An 11,491-nucleotide genomic window follows, 5' to 3' on the forward strand; every position below is an offset into this window, starting at 1 on the left:
GCCCTAAGCCTTTCCGTTTCCTAACCTTAACCCTACCCCGGAACGGAAACCCACAACCGACCCTACACCTTCCCCTACGCCGTAGCCTACTCCTGGCCCGTCTGCTGGAACTGACCCGTGCGTCAGCACGTAGCCTGACCCTCCCACGTTTCCGTATCCTAACCTGTACCCTAAGCCTTGTCGTTCCCTACCCCTAACCCTAGCCCGGAATGGAAACCCACCACCAGCCCTACACCATACCCTACGCCATACCGTACTGCTGGCACGTACGCTACCACTGACCCGTGTGTCAGCACGTAGCCTGCCTCTGCCACGTTTCCGTACCCTCGCCTGTGCAGTAAGCCTTGCCGTTCCCTAACCCTAACACTAGCCCGGAACGGAAACCCACCACCAGCCCTACACGTTACCCTATGCCGTAGCCTACTCCTGGCCCGTACGCTGGCACTAAGCCGTGCGTCAGCACGTAGCCTGCCTCTCCCACGTTTCCGTACCCTCAACTATGCCCTAAGCCTTACCGTTACCTAAACCTAACCCTAGCCCTGGACGGAAACCCACCACCAGCCCTACACCTTAAACTACGCCGTACCCTACTTCTGGCCCGTACACTGGCACTGACACGTGCGTCAGCACGTACCCGGCCTCTCCAACGTTTCCGTACCCTCACCGGTGACCTAAGCGTTGCCATTCCCTAACCCTAACCCTAGCCCTGAACGGAAACTCACCACCATCCCTACACGTTAACCTACGCTGTACCCTTCTCCTGGCCGGTACGCTGGCACTGACCCGTGCGTCACCATGTAGCCTGACCCTCCCACGTTTCCGTACCCTCACCTGTGCCCTAAGCCTTGCCGTTCCCTAACCCTAACCCTAGCCCGGAACGGAAACCCACCACCAGCCCTACACCTAACCCTACACCGTACCCTACTCCTGGCCCATACACTGGCACTGACACGTGCGTCAGCACGTAGTCTGACCCGCCCACGTTTCCGTACCCTCACCTATGCCCTAAGCCTTGCCGTTCCCTAACCCTAACCCTATCCCGGAACAGAAACCCACCACCAGCCCTACACCTTACCCTACGCCGTATCCCACTCCAGGCCCGTATGCTGGCACTGATCCATGCGTCAGCACGTAGCCTGCCTCTCCCACGTTTCCGTACCCTCACCTGTGCCCTAAGCCTTGCCATACCCTAACCCTAACAATAGCCCAAAACGGAAACCCACCACCAGCCCTACCCCTTAACCTAAGCCGTTGCCTACTCCTGGCCTGTATGCTGGCACTGACCCGTGCGTCACCACGTAGCCTGCCACTCCCACGTTTCCGTACCCTCACCTGTGCCCTAAGCCTTGCCGTTCCCTAAGCCTAACCCTAGCCCGGAACAGAAACCCAGCACCAGCCCTACACCTTACCCTATGCCGTACCCTGCTCCTGGCCCATACGCTGGCACTGACCCGTGCGGCATCACGTAGCCTGCCTCTCCCACGTTTCCGTATCCTCACCTGTGCCCTAAGACTTGCCGTTCCCTAACCCTAACCATAGCCCGGAATGGAAAACCACCACCAGCCCTACACCTTACCCTACGACGTACCCTGCTCCTGGCCCGTACGCTGGCACTGACACGTGCGTCAGCACGTAGCCTGCCCCTCCCACATTTCCATACCCTCACCTGTGCCCTAAGCCTTGTCATTCCCTAAACCTAACCCTAGCCCGGAACAGAAACCCAACACCACCCCTACAGCTTACCCTATGCCGTAGCCTAATCCTGACCCGTACGCTGGCACGGAACCATGCGTCAGCACGTACCCTGCCTCTCACACGTTTCCGTACCCTCACCTGTGCCCTAAAACTTGTCGTACTCTAACGCTAATCCTAGCCCGGAACGGAAACCCACCACCAGCCCTACTCCTTACCCTACGCCGTACCCTATTCCTGGCCCGTACGCTGGCACTGACCCGTGCGTCAGCACGTAGCCTGCCACTCCAAAGTTTCCGTACCCTCACATGTGCCCTAAGCCTTGCCGTTCCCTAACCCTAACCCTAGCCCAGAACGGAAACCCACCACCAGCCCTACACCTTACCCTACGTTGAAGCCTACTCCTGGCCCGTACGCTGGCACTGACTTGTTCGTCATCTCGTAGGCTGACCCTCCCACGTTTCTGTACCCTCACCTGTGCCCTAAGCCTTGCCGTTCCCTAAGCCTAACCGTACCCGGGAACAGAAACCCACCAACAGCCCTACACCTTACCCTACGCTGTAGCCTACTCCTAACCCGTACGCTGGCACTGACCCGTGCGTCAGAACGTAGCCTGACCCTCCCACGTTTCAGTACCCTCACCTGTTCCCTAAGCCTTACTGTTCCCTAACCCTAACCCTAGCCCGAAAAGGAAACCCACCACCAGCCCTACACGTTACCCAAAGCCGTTGCCTACTCCTGGCCTGTATGCTGGCACTGACCCATGCGTCAGCAAATAGCCTGACCCTCCCACGTTTCCGTACCCTCACCTGTGCCCAAAGGCTTGTCGTTCTCTAACACTAACCCAAGCCCGGATCGGAAACACACCACCAGCCCTAAACGTTACCCGACGCCGTACCCTAATTCTGGCTCGTACGCTGGCACTGACCCGTGCGTCAGCACATAGCCTGCCTCTCCCACGTTTCCGTACCCTCACATGTGCCCTAAACCTTGCCGTTCCTTAACCCTAACCCTAGCCCGGAACGGAAATCCACCACAAGCCCTATACCTTAACCTAAGCCGTTGCCATCTCCTGGCCTGTATGCTGGCACTGACCCGTGCATCGGCACGTAGCCTGACCCTCCCACGTTTCCGTACCCTCACCTGTGCCCTAAGCCTTGCCGTTCCCTAACCCTAACCCTAGCCCGGAACGGAAACCCACCACCAGCCCTACACCTAACCCTACACCGTACCCTACTCCTGGCCCATACACTGGCACTGACACGTGCGTCAGCACGTAGTCTGACCCGCCCACGTTTCCGTACCCTCACCTATGCCCTAAGCCTTGCCGTTCCCTAACCCTAACCCTATCCCGGAACAGAAACCCACCACCAGCCCTACACCTTACCCTACGCCGTATCCCACTCCAGGCCCGTATGCTGGCACTGATCCATGCGTCAGCACGTAGCCTGCCTCTCCCACGTTTCCGTACCCTCACCTGTGCCCTAAGCCTTGCCATACCCTAACCCTAACAATAGCCCAAAACGGAAACCCACCACCAGCCCTACCCCTTAACCTAAGCCATTGCCTACTCCTGGCCTGTATGCTGGCACTGACCCGTGCGTCACCACGTAGCCTGCCTCTCCCACGTTTCACTACCCTCACCTGTGCCCTAAGCCTTGACATTCCCTAACCCTAACCCTAGCCCGAATAGGCAACCCACCACCAGCCCTACACCTTACCCAACGCCGTTGCCTACTCCTGGCCTGTATGCTGGCCCTGACCAATGCGTCAGCAAATAGCCTGACCCTCCCACGTTTCCGTACCCTCACCTGTGCCCTAAGGCTTGTCGTTCTCTAACACTAACCCTAGCCCGGAACGGAAACACACCACCATCCCTACACATTAACCTACGCTGTACCCTTCTCCTGGCTGGTACGCTGGCACTGACCCGTGCGTCAGCATGTAGCCTGACCCTCCCACGTTTCCGTACCATCAACTGTGCCCTAAGCCTTGCCGTTACCTAAACCTGACCCTAGCCCAGAACGGAAACCCACCAACAGCCCTCCACCTTACCCTACACCGTACCCTTCTCCTGGCCCATACGCTGGCACTGACCCGTGCGTCAGCACGTAGCCTGCCCCTCCCACGTTTCCGTACCCTCACCTGTGCCCTAAGCCTTGACGTTCCCTAACCCTAACCCTGGCCCGGAAAGGCAACCCACCACCAGCCCTACACCTTACCATACACTGTACCCTACCCCTGGCGCGTACCTTGGCACAGACCCTTGCGTCAGCACGTAGCCTGACCCTCCCACGTTTCCGTACCCTCACCTGTGCCCTAAGCCTTGCCTTTCCCTAACCCTAACCCTAGCCCGGAACGGAAACCCACCACCGGGCCTACACCTTACCCTATGCCGTAGTCTACACCTGGCCCGTACGCTGGCGCTGACCCATACTGGGGCTCGGGCTACGACTGGGGCTGGGGCTGGGACTGGGATAGGGCTGGGGCTGCGGCTAGGTCTGCGGCTAGGGCTGGGGCTGGGGCTGGGGCTGGTGCTGGGGCTAGGTTTAGGGCTAGGGCCTTAGTTAGGAATAGGGTCATGGCCTTGCTTAAGGACTGTGTCAGGGCAAGGCCTAGGAGGAGCATAAAGGCCTCTATAGGATCAGCATCAGGGGCTGGGGCTGAGGCTGGGGCTGCGGCTGGGGCTGGACCTGGGGCCTTAGTTAGAAATAGTGTTAAGGCTTTAGTTACCACATTGTCAGGGGAAGGCCTAGGAGGATCATAAGGGCCTCTATAGGATCATCATCAGGGGCTAGGGCTGGAGCTGGGGCTAGGGCTGGGATTGGGGCTAGGGCTGGAGCTGGGGCTAGGGGTCGGGCTAGGGCTGGGGCCTTAGTTAGTGTCACTGTCAGGGCCTTAGTTAGGTTTAGCATCAGAGCTTTCGTTAGGTATAATGACAGGGCCTGAGTTAGTAGTAGTGTCAAGCCCTGAGTTAAGGACAGTGTCAGGGCAAGACCTAGGAGGAGCATGTGGGCCTCTGTAGGATCAGCATCAGGGGATGGGGTTTCGCCTGGGGCTGGGGCTAGGACTGGGGCTGTGGCTGGGGCTAGGGCTACAGCTTGGCCTGGGGCTGGGGCTGGGGCTAGGGCTGGGGCTGGGGCTTGTGCTGGGGCTGCGGCTAGGGCTAGGGCTACGCCCTTAGTTAGGAATAGTGTGAAGGCCTTAGTTAGGGTCACAGTCAGGGCCTTACTTAGGGTTACCGTTAGACCCTACGTTAGGTATAATGTTAGGGCATGTGTTAGAAGGAGTGTCAGGGCCTTAGTGAGGGACAGTATCGGGGCCTCAGTTAGGATGAGCGTCAGAGCTTTTTTTATGTATAATGGCAGGGCCAGAGTTAGGAGGACATCCAGTCCCTTAGACAGGGACACTGTCAGGGCCTTAGTTAGGGACAGTATCACGGACTGAGTTATTAGTACTGTCAAGGCCTGAGTTAAGGACAGTGTCAGGGCAAGGCCTAGGAGGAGCATAAGGGCCTCTGTAGGATCAGCATCAGGTGCTGGGTTTGGCCCTGGGGCTGTGGCTGGGGCTAGGGCTAGGGCTAGGTCTGGGGCTGGGCCTGGGGCTGGGTCTGGAGCTGGGGCTGGAGCTGGGGCTGAGGCTAAGCCTAGGGCTGGTTCCGGGGCTAGTGCTGGGGCTGGGGCTGGGACTGGGACTGGGGCTAGGGCTAGGCCCTTAGTTAGGAATAGGGTCAAGGCCTTACTTACGGGCAGTGTCAGGGAAAGGGCTAGGAGGAGCGTAAAGGCCTCTATAAGATCAGCATCAGGGGCTGGGGCTGCGGCTGGGGCTGGACTTGGGGCCTTAGTTAGAAATAGTGTCAAGGCCTTAGTTACCACATTGTCAGGGGAAGGCCTACGACGATCGTGAGGGCCTGCATAGGATCAGCATCAGGGTCTAGGGCTGTAGCTAAGGCTGGGACTGCGGCTGCGGCTGGGGCTAGGGCTGGGGCTGGGGCTTGGGCTAGGGCTGGAGCTGGGGCTAGGGGTCGGGCTAGGGCTGGGGCATTAGTTAGGAATAGTGTCAAGGCCTTAGTGTCACTGTCAGGGCCTTAGGTTTAGCATCAGAGTTTTCGTTAGGTATAATGACAGGGCCTGAGTTAGTAGTAGTGTCAAGGCCTGAATTAAGGACAGTGTCAGGGCAAGGCCTAGGAGGAGCATAAGGGCCTCTGTAGGATCAGCATCAGGGGCTTGGATTGGGCCTGGGGCTGGGGCTAGGACTGGGGCTAGGGCTAGGCCTGGGGCTAGGGCTGGGGCTGGGGCTGGGGCTAGGTTTAGGGCTAGGCCCTTAGTTAGGTATAGGGTCAAGGCCTTACTTAAGGACAGTGTCAGGGCAAGGCCTAGGAGGAGCACAAAGGCCTCTATAGGATCAGCATCAGGCGATGGGGCTGCGGCTGGGGCTGGACCTGGGGCCTTAGTTAGAAATAGTGTCAAGGCCTTAGTTACCACATTGTCAGGGGAAGGCCTAGGAGGATCGCAAGGGCCTCTATAGGATCAGCATAAGGGGCTAGGCCTGGGGCTAGGGCTAAGGTGGGGGTTGGGCCTAGGTCTGGGACTGCGGCTGCGTCTAGGGATAGGGCTGGGGCTGGGGCTTGGACTCGGGGCTGGGGCTGGGGCTAGGGCTGGGGCTGGGGCGAGGGCTGGGTCTGGGGCTAGTGCTGGGGCCGGGGCTGGGCCTGGGGCTGGGGCTGGGGCTGGGACTGGGGCTAGGGCTAGGGCCGCGGCTAGGGCTGGGGCTGGGGCTCTGGCTGGGGCTAGGTTTAGGGCTAGGGCCTTAGTTAGGAATAGGGTCAAGGCCTTACTTAAGGACTGTGTCAGGGCAAGGCCTAGGCGGAGCTTAAGGCCTCTACAGGATCAGCATCAGGGGCTGGGGCTGCGACTGGGGCTGGAACTGGGGCCTTAGTTAGAAATACTGTCAAGGCCATAGTTACCACATTGTCAGGGAAAGGCCTAGGAGGAGCATAACGGCCTCTGTAGGATCAGCATCAGGGGCTGGGGTTGGGCCTGGGGCTGGGGCTGGGGCTGGGGCTAGGGCTACTGTCTGTGGCTGGGGCTAGGGCTAGGGCTGGGGCTGGGGCTGGAGCTGGGGCTGAGGCTAAGCCTAGGCCGGGGTCTGGGGCTAGTGCTGGGGCTGGGGCTGGGGCTGGGGCTGGGGCTGGGGCTGGGGCTGGGGCTAGGGCTAGGGCTGGGGCTGGGGCTGGGGCTGGGGCTGGGGCTGGGGCTAGGTTTAGGGCTAGGCCCTTAGTTAGGAATAGGGTCAAGGCCTTACTTAAGGACAGTGTCAGGGCAAGGCCTAGGAGGAGCATAAAGGCCTCTATAGGATCAGCATCAGGGGCTGGGGCTGCGGCTGGGGCTGGACTTGGGGCCTTAGTTAGAAATAGTGTCAAGGCCTTATTACCACATTGTCCGGGAAGGCCTACGACGATCGTGAGGACCTGCATAGGATCAGCATCAGGGGCTAGGGCTGTAGCTAAGGCTGCGGCTGCGGCTGGGGCTAGGGCTGGGGCTGGGGCTTGAGCTAGGGCTGCAGCTTGGGCTAGGGGTCGGGCTAGGGCTGGGGCCTTAGTTAGGAATAGTGTCAAGGCCTTAGTTAGTGTCACTGTCAGGGCCTTAGGTTTAGCATCAGAGCTTTCGTTAGATATAATGACAGGGCCTTAGTTAGTAGTAGTGTCAAGGCCTGAATTAAGGACAGTGTCAGGGCAAGGCCTAGGAGGAGCCTAAGGGCCTCTGTAGGATCAGCATCAGGGGCTTGGGTTGGACCTGGGGCTGGGGCTAGGACTGGGGCTAGGGCTGGGGCTGGGGCTAGGGCTGGGGCTAGGTTTAGGGCTAGGCCCTTAGTTAGGTATAGGGTCAAAGCCTTACTTAAGGACAGTGTCAGGGCAAGGCCTAGGAGGAGCACCAAGGCCTCTATAAGATCAGCATCAGGCAATGGGGCTGCGGCTGGGGCTGGACCTGGGGCCTCAGTTAGAAATAGTGTCAAGGCCTTAGTTACCACATTGTCAGGGGAAGGCCTAGCAGGATCGCAAGGGCCTCTATAGGATCAGCATAAGGGGCTAGGCCTGGGGCTAGGGTTAAGGCGGGGGTTGGGGCTAGGTCTGGGACTGCGGCTGTGTCTAGGGATAGGGCTGGAGCTGGGGCTTGGGTTCGGGATGGGGCTGGTGCTAGGGCTGGGGCTGGGGCTAGGGCTGGGTCTGGGGCTAGTGCTGGGGCTGGGGCTGGGCCAGGGGCTGGGGCTGGGGCTGGGACTGGGGATAGGGCAAGGGCTGCGGCTAGGGCTGGGGCTGGGACTCTGGCTGGGGCTAGGTTTAGAGCTAGGGCCTTAGTTAGGAATAGGGCCAAGGCCTTACTTAAGGACTGTGTCAGGGCAAGGCCTAGGAGGAGCGTAAAGGCTGCTACAGGATCAGCATCAGGGGCTAGGGATGCGGCTGGGGCTGGACCTGGGGCCTTAGTTAGAAATAGTGTCAAGGCCTTAGTTACCACATTATCAGGGGAAGGCCTAGGAGGATCATAAGGGCCTCTATAGGATCAGCATCAGGGGCTAGGGCTGGGGCTGGGGCTAGGGCTGGGGTTGGGGCTAGGGCTGGAGCTGGGGCTAGGGGTCTGGCTAGGGCTGGGGCCTTAGTTAGTGTCACAGTCAGGGCCTTAGTTAGGTTTAGCATCAGAGCTTTCGTTAGGTATAATGACAGGGCCTGAGTTAGTAGTAGTGTCAAGGCCTGAGTTAAGGACAGTGTCAGGGCAAGGCCTAGGAGGAGCATAAGGGCCTCTGTAGGATCAGCATCAGGGGAGGGGGTTCGGCCTGGGGCTGGGGCTAGGACTGGTGCTGTGGCTGGGGCTAGGGCTAGGGCTGGGGCTGGGGCTTGGGCTGGGGCTGCGGCTAGGGCTAGGGCTACGCCCTTAGTTAGGAATAGTGTGAAGGCCTTAGTTAGGGTCACAGTCAGGGCCTTACTTAGGGTTACCGTCAGAGCCTACGTTAGGTATAATGTCAGGGCATGAGTTAGAAGTAGTGTCAGGGCCTTAGTGAGGGACAGTATCGGGGCCTCGGTTAGGACGAGCGTCAGAGCTTTTTTATATGTATAATGGCAGGGCCAGAGTTAGGAGTACATCCAGTCCCTTAGACAGGGACACTGTCAGGGCCTTAGTTAGGGACAGTATCACGGCCTGAGTTATTAGTAGTGTCAAGGCCTGAGTTAAGGACAGTGTCAGGGCAAGGCCTAGGAGGAGCATAAGGGCCTCTGTAGGATCAGCATCAGGGGCTGGGGTTGGGCCTGGGGCTGGGGCTGGGGCTGGGGCTAGGGCTAGGTCTGTGGCTGGGGCTAGGGCTGGGGCTGGGGCTGGGGCTGGAGCTGGGGCTGAGGCTAAGCCTAGGGCTGGGTCTGGGGCTAGTGCTGGGGCTGGGGCTGGGGCTGGGGCTGGGGCTGGGGCTGGGACTGGGGCTAGGGCTAGGGCTGGGGCTAGGGCTGGGGCTGGGGCTAGGTTTAGGGCTAGGCCCTTAGTTAGGAATAGGGTCAAGGCCTTACTTAAGGACAGTGTCAGGGCAAGGCCTAGGAGGAGCATAAAGGCCTCTATAGGATCACCATCAGAGGCTGGGGCTGCGGCTGGGGCTGGACTTGGGGCCTTAGTTAGAAATAGTGTCAAGGCCTTAGTTACCACATTGTCAGGGGAAGGCCTACGAGGATCGTAAGGGCCTCCATAGGATCAGCATCAGGGGCTAGGGCTGTAGCTAGGGCTGGGACTGCGGCTGCGGCTGGGGCTAGGGCTGGGGCTGGGGCTTGGGCTAGGGCTGGAGCTGGGACTAGGGGTCGGGCTAGGGCTGGGGCCTTAGTTAGGAATAGTGTCAAGGCCTTAGTTAGTGTCACTGTCAGGGCCTTAGGTTTAGCATCAGAGCTTTCGTTAGGTATAATGACAGGGCCTGAGTTAGTAGTAGTGTCAAGGCCTGAATTAAGGACAGTGTCAGGGCAAGGCCTAGGAGGAGCATAAGGGCCTCTGTAGGATCAGCATCAGGGGCTTGGGTTGGGCCTGGGGCTGGGGCTAGGACTGGGGCTAGGGCTGGGGCTAGGAATGGGGCTGGGGCTAGGGCTGGGGCTAGGGCTGGGGCTGGGGCTAGGGCTGGGGCTGGGGCTAGTGCTGGGGCTGGGGATGGGCCTGGGGCTGGGGCTGGGGCTGGGACTGGGGCTAGGGCTAGGGCTGTGGCTAGGGCTGGGGCTAGGTTTAGGGCTAGGGCCTTAGTTAAGAATAGGGTCATGGCCTTACTTAAGGACTGTGTCAGGGCAAGGCCTAGGAGGAGCATAAAGGCCTCTATAGGATCAGCATCAGGGGCTGGGGCTGCGGCTGGGGCTGGACTTGGGGCCTTAGTTAGAAATAGTGTCAAGGCCTTAGTTACCACATTGTCAGGGCAAGGCCTAGGAGGAGCACAAGGGCCTCTGTAGGATCAGCATCAGGGGCTTGGGTTGGGACTGGGGCTGGGGCTAGGACTGGGGCTAGCGCTGGGGCTGGGGCTGGGGCTGGGGCTGGGGCTAGGTTTAGGGCTAGGCCCTTAGTTAGGTATAGGGTCAAGGCCTTACTTAAGGACAGTGTCAGGGCAAGGCCTAGGAGGAGCACAAAGGCCTCTATAGGATCAGCATCAGGGGATGGGTCTGCGGCTGGGGCTGGACCTGGGGCCTTAGTTAGAAATAGTGTCAAGGCCTTAGTTACCACATTGTCAGGGGAAGGCCTAGGAGGATCGCAAGGGCCTCTATAGGATCAGCATAAGGGGCTAGGGCTGGGACTGCGGCTGCGACTAGGGCTAGGGCTGGGGCTGGGGCTAGGGCTTGGTCTGGGGCTAGTGCTGGGGCTGGGGCTGGGGCTGGGGCTGGGGCTGGGACTGGGGCTAGGGCTAGGGCTGGGGCTACGGCTAGGGCTGCGGCTAGGGCTGGGGCTGGGGCTGGGGCTGGGGCTAGGTTTAGGGCTAGGGCCTTAGTTAGGAATAGGGTCATGGCCTTACTTAAGGACTGTGTCAGGGCAAGGCCTAGGAGGAGCATAAAGGCCTCTATAGGATCAGCATCAGGGGCTGGGGCTGAGGCTGGGGCTGCGGCTGGGGCTGGACCTGGGGCCTTAGTTAGAAATAGTGTCAAGGCCTTAGTTATGACATTGTCAGGGGAAGGCCTAGGAAGATCACAAGGGCCTCTGTAGGATCAGCATAAGGGGCTAGGCCTGGGGCTAGGGCTTAGGCGGTGGTTGGGGCTAGGTCTGGGACTGTGGCTGCGGCTAGGGATAGGGCTGGGGCTGGGGCTTGGGCTCGGGCTGGGGCTGGGGCTAGGGTTCGGGCTATGGCCGGGCCTTAGTTAGTGTCACTGTCAGGGCCTTGGTTAGGTTTAGCATCAGAGCTTTCGTTAGGTATAATGACAGGGCCTGAGTTAGTAGTAGTGTCAAGGCCTGAGTTAAGGACACTGTCAGGGCAAGGCCTAGGAGGAGCATGTGGGCCTCTGTAGGACCAGCATCAGGGGATGGGGTTCGGCCTGGGGCAGGGGCTAGGACTGGGGCTGGGGCTGGGGCTAGGGCTACAGCTGGGCCTGGATCTGGGGCTGGGGCTAGGGCTGGGGCTGGGGCTTGTGCTGGGGCTGCGGCTAGGGCTAGGGCTACGCCCTTAGTTAGGAATAGTGTGAAGCCCTTAGTTAGGGTCACAGTCAGGGCCTTACTTAGGGTTAGCGTCAGAGCCTACGTTAGGTATAATGTCAGGGCATGAGTTAGAAGTAGTGTCAGGGCCTTAGTGAGGGACAGTATCGGGG

The sequence above is a fragment of the Mesoplodon bidens genome, assembly GCF_964165515.1.
Source record: "Mesoplodon bidens genome assembly, chromosome: 2".
In the NCBI taxonomy this organism is placed as follows: Eukaryota; Metazoa; Chordata; class Mammalia; order Artiodactyla; family Ziphiidae; genus Mesoplodon; species Mesoplodon bidens.